The sequence below is a fragment of the Cyprinodon variegatus genome, unplaced genomic scaffold (assembly GCF_000732505.1).
Source record: "Cyprinodon variegatus isolate N-32 unplaced genomic scaffold, C_variegatus-1.0 Scaffold613, whole genome shotgun sequence".
Classification (NCBI taxonomy): domain Eukaryota; kingdom Metazoa; phylum Chordata; class Actinopteri; order Cyprinodontiformes; family Cyprinodontidae; genus Cyprinodon; species Cyprinodon variegatus.
The window spans coordinates 503,744-510,955 of NW_015151066.1; the positions used below are offsets into that span (position 1 = coordinate 503,744).

Below are 7,212 nucleotides of genomic sequence, written 5' to 3' on the forward strand. Positions count from 1 at the left end.
AACACTGCCAAATTAGATTGGTTGGTTTAGCCAAAAGATTGGTTGAACACATAAATTCCAACCCATTTAAAACCAAAAACTATGGAAAAACTATTGTTTGAATAAAAATGACTAAGAACTATCATTTTGCTCATCATTGCCCAATTTGCACAAGCACTTTCACTGTCTGCTTATTTCACCAAAATGGCAGAAAAACTGTGTATTTAAAATGATTGTTCTCATCTAAGATATTTTACACAAAAAAAGGATTTTATTATACACACCTATCATTAACAATTTCAAAGGAACTAAAATGCGGGAAAAAAACAAGAAAAACAATAGCAAAAAAAAAACTCACATTTTATACTATTTGTAGTTATGCACTCCACCAGTAGGTGGTGACATGGTCACATGTTCTTTTAGTATCTGTGAAGATTCTCAGTTATCCAGGTCAAGGTCAGGCTTGAAAAGTTAAGTTCAGGTAATTGGACATATAGTTTTCTGGAAAACATGTTGCCTCTCATCCAAGAGCCTTCCTCAGTTCTAACTAGTAGCGTCAGCCCTGGGATTAATATACTGTAGGTGTAACAAGGAATTATGGGAAAACAAAAGGTGGCTCTGATCCTTCAGACTGGATTGGCTATGGAGGTAACCTGGGGGATGTTAATAGTCACTAGGGGGTTTGAATGCCTCCTAGACTCCCTCATCTAAGTGGTTACAGTCACATGTCTCTTTGAAATGTGAGTCAGGTGAGAGCAGATGAGAGGGGGATCTTCTGGATATGTTCCCTAAAAGTGTTTTGTAAGTAGGTGACAGGATAGGTTTAAGACCACCTCCTATGGCTTCCTTCTACCCTTCGTCCTAACCATCTTTCTTCCCTGACCAATAAATGGACATTGTTATCCTCAAATGGTTGTCCTTTATCCTTCAGGGGTCTGTTTGACAAAGGACATTTGACAAACGCAGATTCAAATATGCAAGTCTAAAGTGATCTAGCCTATGGCCCGGAACTCTGAGTTTTCGGTTTTACAATGTCTGCTATGAATTACTTTAATAAACTCTAAGTAGTTACACTCAGAGGTGAACACATGCATAACAAATTTGAAAAGCCATTATCAGTGTAGCAGCGTTTCAACGAGTCACCATGACAACAGGCAACAGGAAGTGCCTATGTCACCCCTCTGGAACTAGAGGTTTCAATGTAGAAATAAAAAAAAAATGGAGGATATGTTCAAAAGAGAAACAGAGCTACAGTTGTGAAGGATACTGTAGGAATATAGTGAAGGAGAAGAATGATGTTCCACTTAATGTGTATGTTTGGCCATTATAACATTTATTAAAAGCACTCTCTGTTGTTCAATTTGTAGAAGGGTAAAATAAGATTCTTACTGATCAAAATCCCATTTCTAGACTGAACTTTAATAATACATTTTGGAAATTACATTTTTGCAGCAGAAAAGTTAATTTTAGAAAGTACAGAAAAAAATGACCAAGGCTAAGTCGTTATGGTTTAGGTTTAGAACCAACTCTCTGCAAAACAGAGCATTTGCAACATTTTACTCTAAGTTACAGATCTAAGCTGGAGGTGAAAGCCTCTTATTGGAAGCCTTTCCCTTGATGTGTGGCACATGTGATAAAGGAATCCCTGTTCCTGTGATCCTGCCATGCTAAACTCCTAACTGCTGGAGAAGAATAAACACTGGAACTGTTGGGGACAGCTTCTAGTTAAACAATACATATTTTGATCATTTCATGTGTTTATGGATGTGTAAACACAAATCCTAACAGGACTTTTCTCGCATGGTACGCTATGCTACACTTATATGTTTTAAGCTGCTGTTATAAAGCTTATAATATAATGTTGTTTTTTTCATTTCAATTTCCAAATTATGACCAAAAGTAATTTAATGGAATTCTCATGTTTGCTAACTGCTATCTCACTCAAAGAAGAAAAAGAGAAAATTAAGTTATGGTTAGTGATTTCTGATCGAGCAAATAATTATGTCATAATGGGCTTTTAAGATCTGACCCACATGCAGAGAAACACTCAGAGACCAAGGGTAAAATTTAACTGGTTTATTGTGGGTTAGCAAAAACACAGATGGAGAGTGATATTCTGCTGGGTAATACTGTTGGACCTCAGCGGACTGATGAAATGGAACCTGAAACTGTTTTGGGGGCTTTTGGTTATTCTTTGGATCCAGTTTGTGGGGTTAAATCCAGAGAAGAACGAACTTGTTGGACAGCGGACAGGCAGACTAACGAGAGGAGTAAAGGAGTGGACTGTCACATGGTTTTCCAGAAGTGGACTTGAACGGATCATGTGGAGGCTTCCCCTTGCTCAGTGTGACTAAGATAATCCTTCCAGGGGGCTAGAAGATCCAGGCTTATCCAGTGTTTTAGGAAGGCTTTTTGCCGAAGTACAAAGACAAAAACAAGCTTAGACTCAGAGAGATAAGACTAAGGTTAGACTCTGCTAATCTCAGTACGGCTAGAGTACCCAATACTGCAAACACTCTGGCGTTGAGGTAGTGACAGCCCGCTGCTCAAATGCTCCTCTGGTAATGACTCAACAAGGTGCAAGTGTGCAAGGAAGCCCTACGAGGACAGGGCACCATCTGGTGGTGGAGAGAAGAAAAACACAAAAACAACCCACACAAACTGGAATCCTAACAAATTCATTAAAACATTAATTGTCCAAATAATCTTTTATTCTTCTCATTGATTTGAATTATGAATTGGTTTGAAAACATTCAAATTGCTCTAAATTAGTTACAAGCTAATTTGACCTCATACTGAATTCGTCAAGATAAACGTTCGTTCTCATAAAGTCCATGCTAATTTGTAAAATAGTTTCATCATCAGAAATATCTGTTTGACCAAGATTTGTGCTCGATTCACACTTTCATTTGTTGTTCTATCCCACAGCATGTAGGGCATGTGTTCAAAAATAATATGACAGTGAGAATATCTGTTTAAATAAGATATTTTTCACCCCTATCGGGATGGGCAATGAATATATTAAAGTTGCAGAACACCCTGAAAACAGTTGTAAATAACAATCCTGCCTCTAACTCTGACAGCAGTGTCACACTGACACTAAATAGATCTCAAACTCCAGAACAGTAACAAGGAAGTTACACATATCTTTTGCATAGCTGCAGAAGACAGAGGGGTAGGTGTAGGGGGNGCACCCTGTATTTCATATTCCAGGAGTTCTCCAGAAGATTCGGAGAATTCAAATGTTTTTTAATGTATAATATTAGTTCTAAATTTTTTTTTTAGATCTAAGGAAGTGTAAAATTGATATTTGTCAGATTTCATATTCATAAATGTAAATTTGATCAGATTTTGAAACACCTAGCCGGTGCAGCTTGAACACATCGTCAGTGAAGGACCCAGGGTCATAGGGTGTTTCGGGTCTTTGATCTTCAGACATCCTCGTCTGGGCGATCCAGCCGGGGTTGATCAGAACCCAGTTTGTGTTTGTGTACTCCACGCGTCTCCACTCTTGATCCACAGCCACCTTGAGGCTCTTTCAGCGGCTTCACTGATGTTTCTGGTGGTTCTTTTCTCAAGCAACCCTCTGATGCCAAGGAGCCTGGATGCCTGATGCACAGTCTGACTGAGGAAGCCTCTGCAGCCTACTTCTATTGGCTCACAGTGGGCCCTCCATCCACAGCATCTGCATGCCTCAATCAGCTCAAGATATTTTGCCTTCCTCCTTTCGTGAGCCTCCTCTATCCTGTCTTCCCAGGGGACTATAAGCTCCAGTAACACGACTTCCTTTTTCAAGTCAGATGTTAAGACCAGATCTGGTCTCAGTAACATCCTTGCAATGTGCTCTGGAAACTTTTGTCTTGGCAGGATGCCATACTGGTATATCCATGCCTTAAACTTCCCCGGGAGACCAGACATTTCCACTTCTGCTAGCCATGCCTTTAGCTTTACATGGGCTGCCTCCACTGCTGCTTTGTCCTTCAGGGTGCTATCAAAGATCTTATCTAAGCTCTTCACAGGCTTCTTTGACACTGTCGGAATTGGGACTCCATCCACGCAGAAGCGGTATTTATCCTCCACTTTCCCCTTCCTCAGGACAAGGGATCTGGACTTGGCTGGCTTAAACATCATCCTTGCCCATGCCGTGATCCTTTCCAGACCACGGAGGAGCCACCGGCATCCAGTCACTGATGTTGATGTGACAGTCAGGTCATCCATGTAGGCCCTAAATGGTGGTTGGTGAATGCCAGATCTGGACAAGGGGCCCCTACATTCCACTTCTTCAGCCTTGATCAGCATGTTCATCGCTAGGGCAGACAACACCACTGACATGGTGCAACCAGTGATAATGCCCTTCTCTAGGCGGTGCCATGCAGATGTTGTTGTTCCAAAGGTGAATCTCAAGCTGGAACTACTGTAGTAGTCCCTTATGAGTTCAGTGATCTTCTCAGGGACGTGGTATGTTGTCAGAGCTTTTGACACAAGCTTGTGTGGAATAGATCCATAGGCATTTGCCAAGTCAAGCCAGAGGACTGCGAGGTCTCCTCGGTTTTCTCTCGCCTCCCGTATCAGCTGGGTGATTACTCCTGTATGTTCCAAACTGCCTGGCATGCCTTGAACTCCGCCTTTCTGCACAGAGGTGTCAATTCAGGAATTTCTCAGGAGAAACTCAGATAACCTGTTAGCAAGAATCTTTAAAGAAGATAGAGATATATTTAAAAACTATTTTGTTAAATAATATATAGCTTTTATTTTCACTGTTGTATTTTTTCTCTGCATTTCTTATTTAAACAATGAACATTTAGTTTTGAATGCTGTATTTTTTCCTGATGTATTTAAAGTAAATTTATTGCTGTTTTATTATTTCATACTTCATATTACTTCATAGTAACTTAATTTGTAACATTCTTTATATGTTTGTAACATTCTTTGTGCGTTTGTAACATGCTTTATGTGTTTGTAACATGCTTTATACATTTGTAACATGCTTTATGCATTTGTAACATTCTTTATACATTTGTAACACGCTTTATGTGTTTNGTTTGTGACATGCTTTATACATTTGTAACATTTTTTATACGTTTGTACCATGCTTTATGGGTTTGTAACATGCTTTATACATTTGTAACATTCTTTATACGTTTGTAAAATGCTTTATGCGTTTGCGTTTTATTTAATAAAATGTGTATTATTAAAGAAATAGCAGCTAGTATCCTATAAACCTCTGTAGTATCCTTAAAGTGCTGTAGGAAAAAGTATTCAACTATGAAATTCAGTTAAATAAAGGTGAACACAGACAATCATAGCAGTCTTAGCAGCTTGAAGTTCTGATCTCGACAATGTGTCTGCAAAACACTGAGCATCTCCATAAAACGGTTCATCCAAACAAGTTACAGACAGGTGGATAAAACACTAAATGTTATGAATAAACCTTGAGAAATGTCTGGCTTGGTATGGGAATGATCATTTTCTGTCCCAAACGATCCCTAATAGGCAAACAACTCCTCTCACCCAGACACCATGAANTCAAATGTTTTTTAATGTATAATATTAGTTCTAAATTTTGTTTTTCGATCTAAGGAAGTGTAAAATTGATATTTGTCAGATTTCATATTCATAAATGTAAATTTGATCAGATTTTGAAACACCTAGCCGGTGCAGCTTGAACACATCGTCAGTGAAGGACCCAGGATCATAGGGTGTTTCGGGTCTTTGATCTTCAGACATCCTCGTCTGGGCGACCCAGCCGGGGTTGATCAGAACCCAGTTTGTGTTCAAGCAGCGCGCTACTCCACGCGTCTCCACTCTTGGATGCCCGATGCATAGTCTGACTGAGGAAGCCTCTGCAGCCCCCTTGTATTGGCTCACAGTGGGCCCTCCATCCACGGCATCTGCATGCCTCAATCAGCTCAAGATACTTCACCCTCCTCCTTTAATGAGCCTCCTCCATCCTGTCTTCCCAGGGGACTGTAAGCTCCAGTAACACGACTTGCTTTTTCAAGTCAGATGTTAAGACCAGATTTGGTCTCAGTAACGTCCTTGCAATGTGCTCTGGAAAATTTAGCTGCCTTCCGAGGTCCACATCTGCCAATTCCGAGCCATGGCTAGCAGTCGAGATGTGCCCTTACCTGCTCTCTCAGGTTTCTCCCCTGCCCTGACAAAGAAGATATTGTGCCTCAAAGGGGACTGGTGCTTTGACTCCAGGATTCAAGTGGAGATGGTGTCTGCTACTGCCTTCAACACCTGGTTATAGCGCCACGTGTACCTTCCCTCTCCCAGCGCTTTAGGGCAGCAGCTCAGGATGTGCTCCAGGGAACCATGAGCCGGGCACAATGGGCATGTTGGTGCTTCTGCAAGGCCCCAGGTTTAAAGGTTAGATGGACTTGGAAGGACATCATACACTGACTGGATCAGGAACTTAAGTCTTGCTGGTTCATACTTCCATAGTTCTGTCCAGGTGATCTTCTGGGTGGACACATGGTTCCAATTGGTCCAGGCTCCTTGCTGGTGCATTGCCACCATCCTACTTTGGCATTCCTCCTCCACCCCTGCAGGAATCTGTCCCTGTATCATCTGTCGTGCCCCTTGTCCTTGGTCGTAGTGTGGCTTTGTATGGCTACCTAGACCGGCTCGTCCAACTGCCACAGAGCCAACTAAGACACCATGTCTCAGTCTTGCTTCTGCTTGGTTGACTGCCTGTTGTGCTCACCATTTCCTCCCAGTTCTGAATGTGATGCTGGCAGAAGAGACTCTGGCATCAGCAGAGTCTTTGTAAAGCAACACCTCCCTGGCTCTGGTGACTTTAAACTCTGTCACGCCAGTCAAAGGAAGCTGCAGCTTGTTGGAGTGCCCATAGAGGGCAGTGCTGCTGAGGCTCTTTGGCAGACCCAGCCATCTGCATAGGTATTGGCTGACATTGCGTTCCAAGTCCTCCACCATGGTTACTGGAACTTCATAAATCACTAGTGGCCATAGAAGTCTTGGCAGGATGCAATACTGGTATATCCATGCCTTAAACTTCCCCGGGAGACCAGACATTTCCACTTCTGCTAGCCATGCTTTTTGCTTTACATGGGCTGCCTCCACTGCTGCTTTGTCCTTCAGGGTGCTATCAAAGATCTTCCCTAAGCTCTTCACAGGCTTCTCTGACACTGTCGGAACTGGGACTCCATCCACATAGAAGCAGTATTTGTCCTCCACTTTCCCCTTCCTCAGGACAAGGGATCTGGACTT

The 7,212-nt window shown here is 41.8% G+C and overlaps 2 pseudogenes; both read right to left on the reverse strand.

The window, feature by feature from the left end:
• Nucleotides 1-3,447: 3,447 nt before the first annotated feature.
• Nucleotides 3,448-5,283, reverse strand: LOC107096294 (annotated as a pseudogene).
• Nucleotides 5,284-5,698: 415 nt separating this feature from the next.
• LOC107096295 overlaps nucleotides 5,699-7,212 on the reverse strand; it is a 3,306-nt pseudogene continuing 1,792 nt past the window's right edge.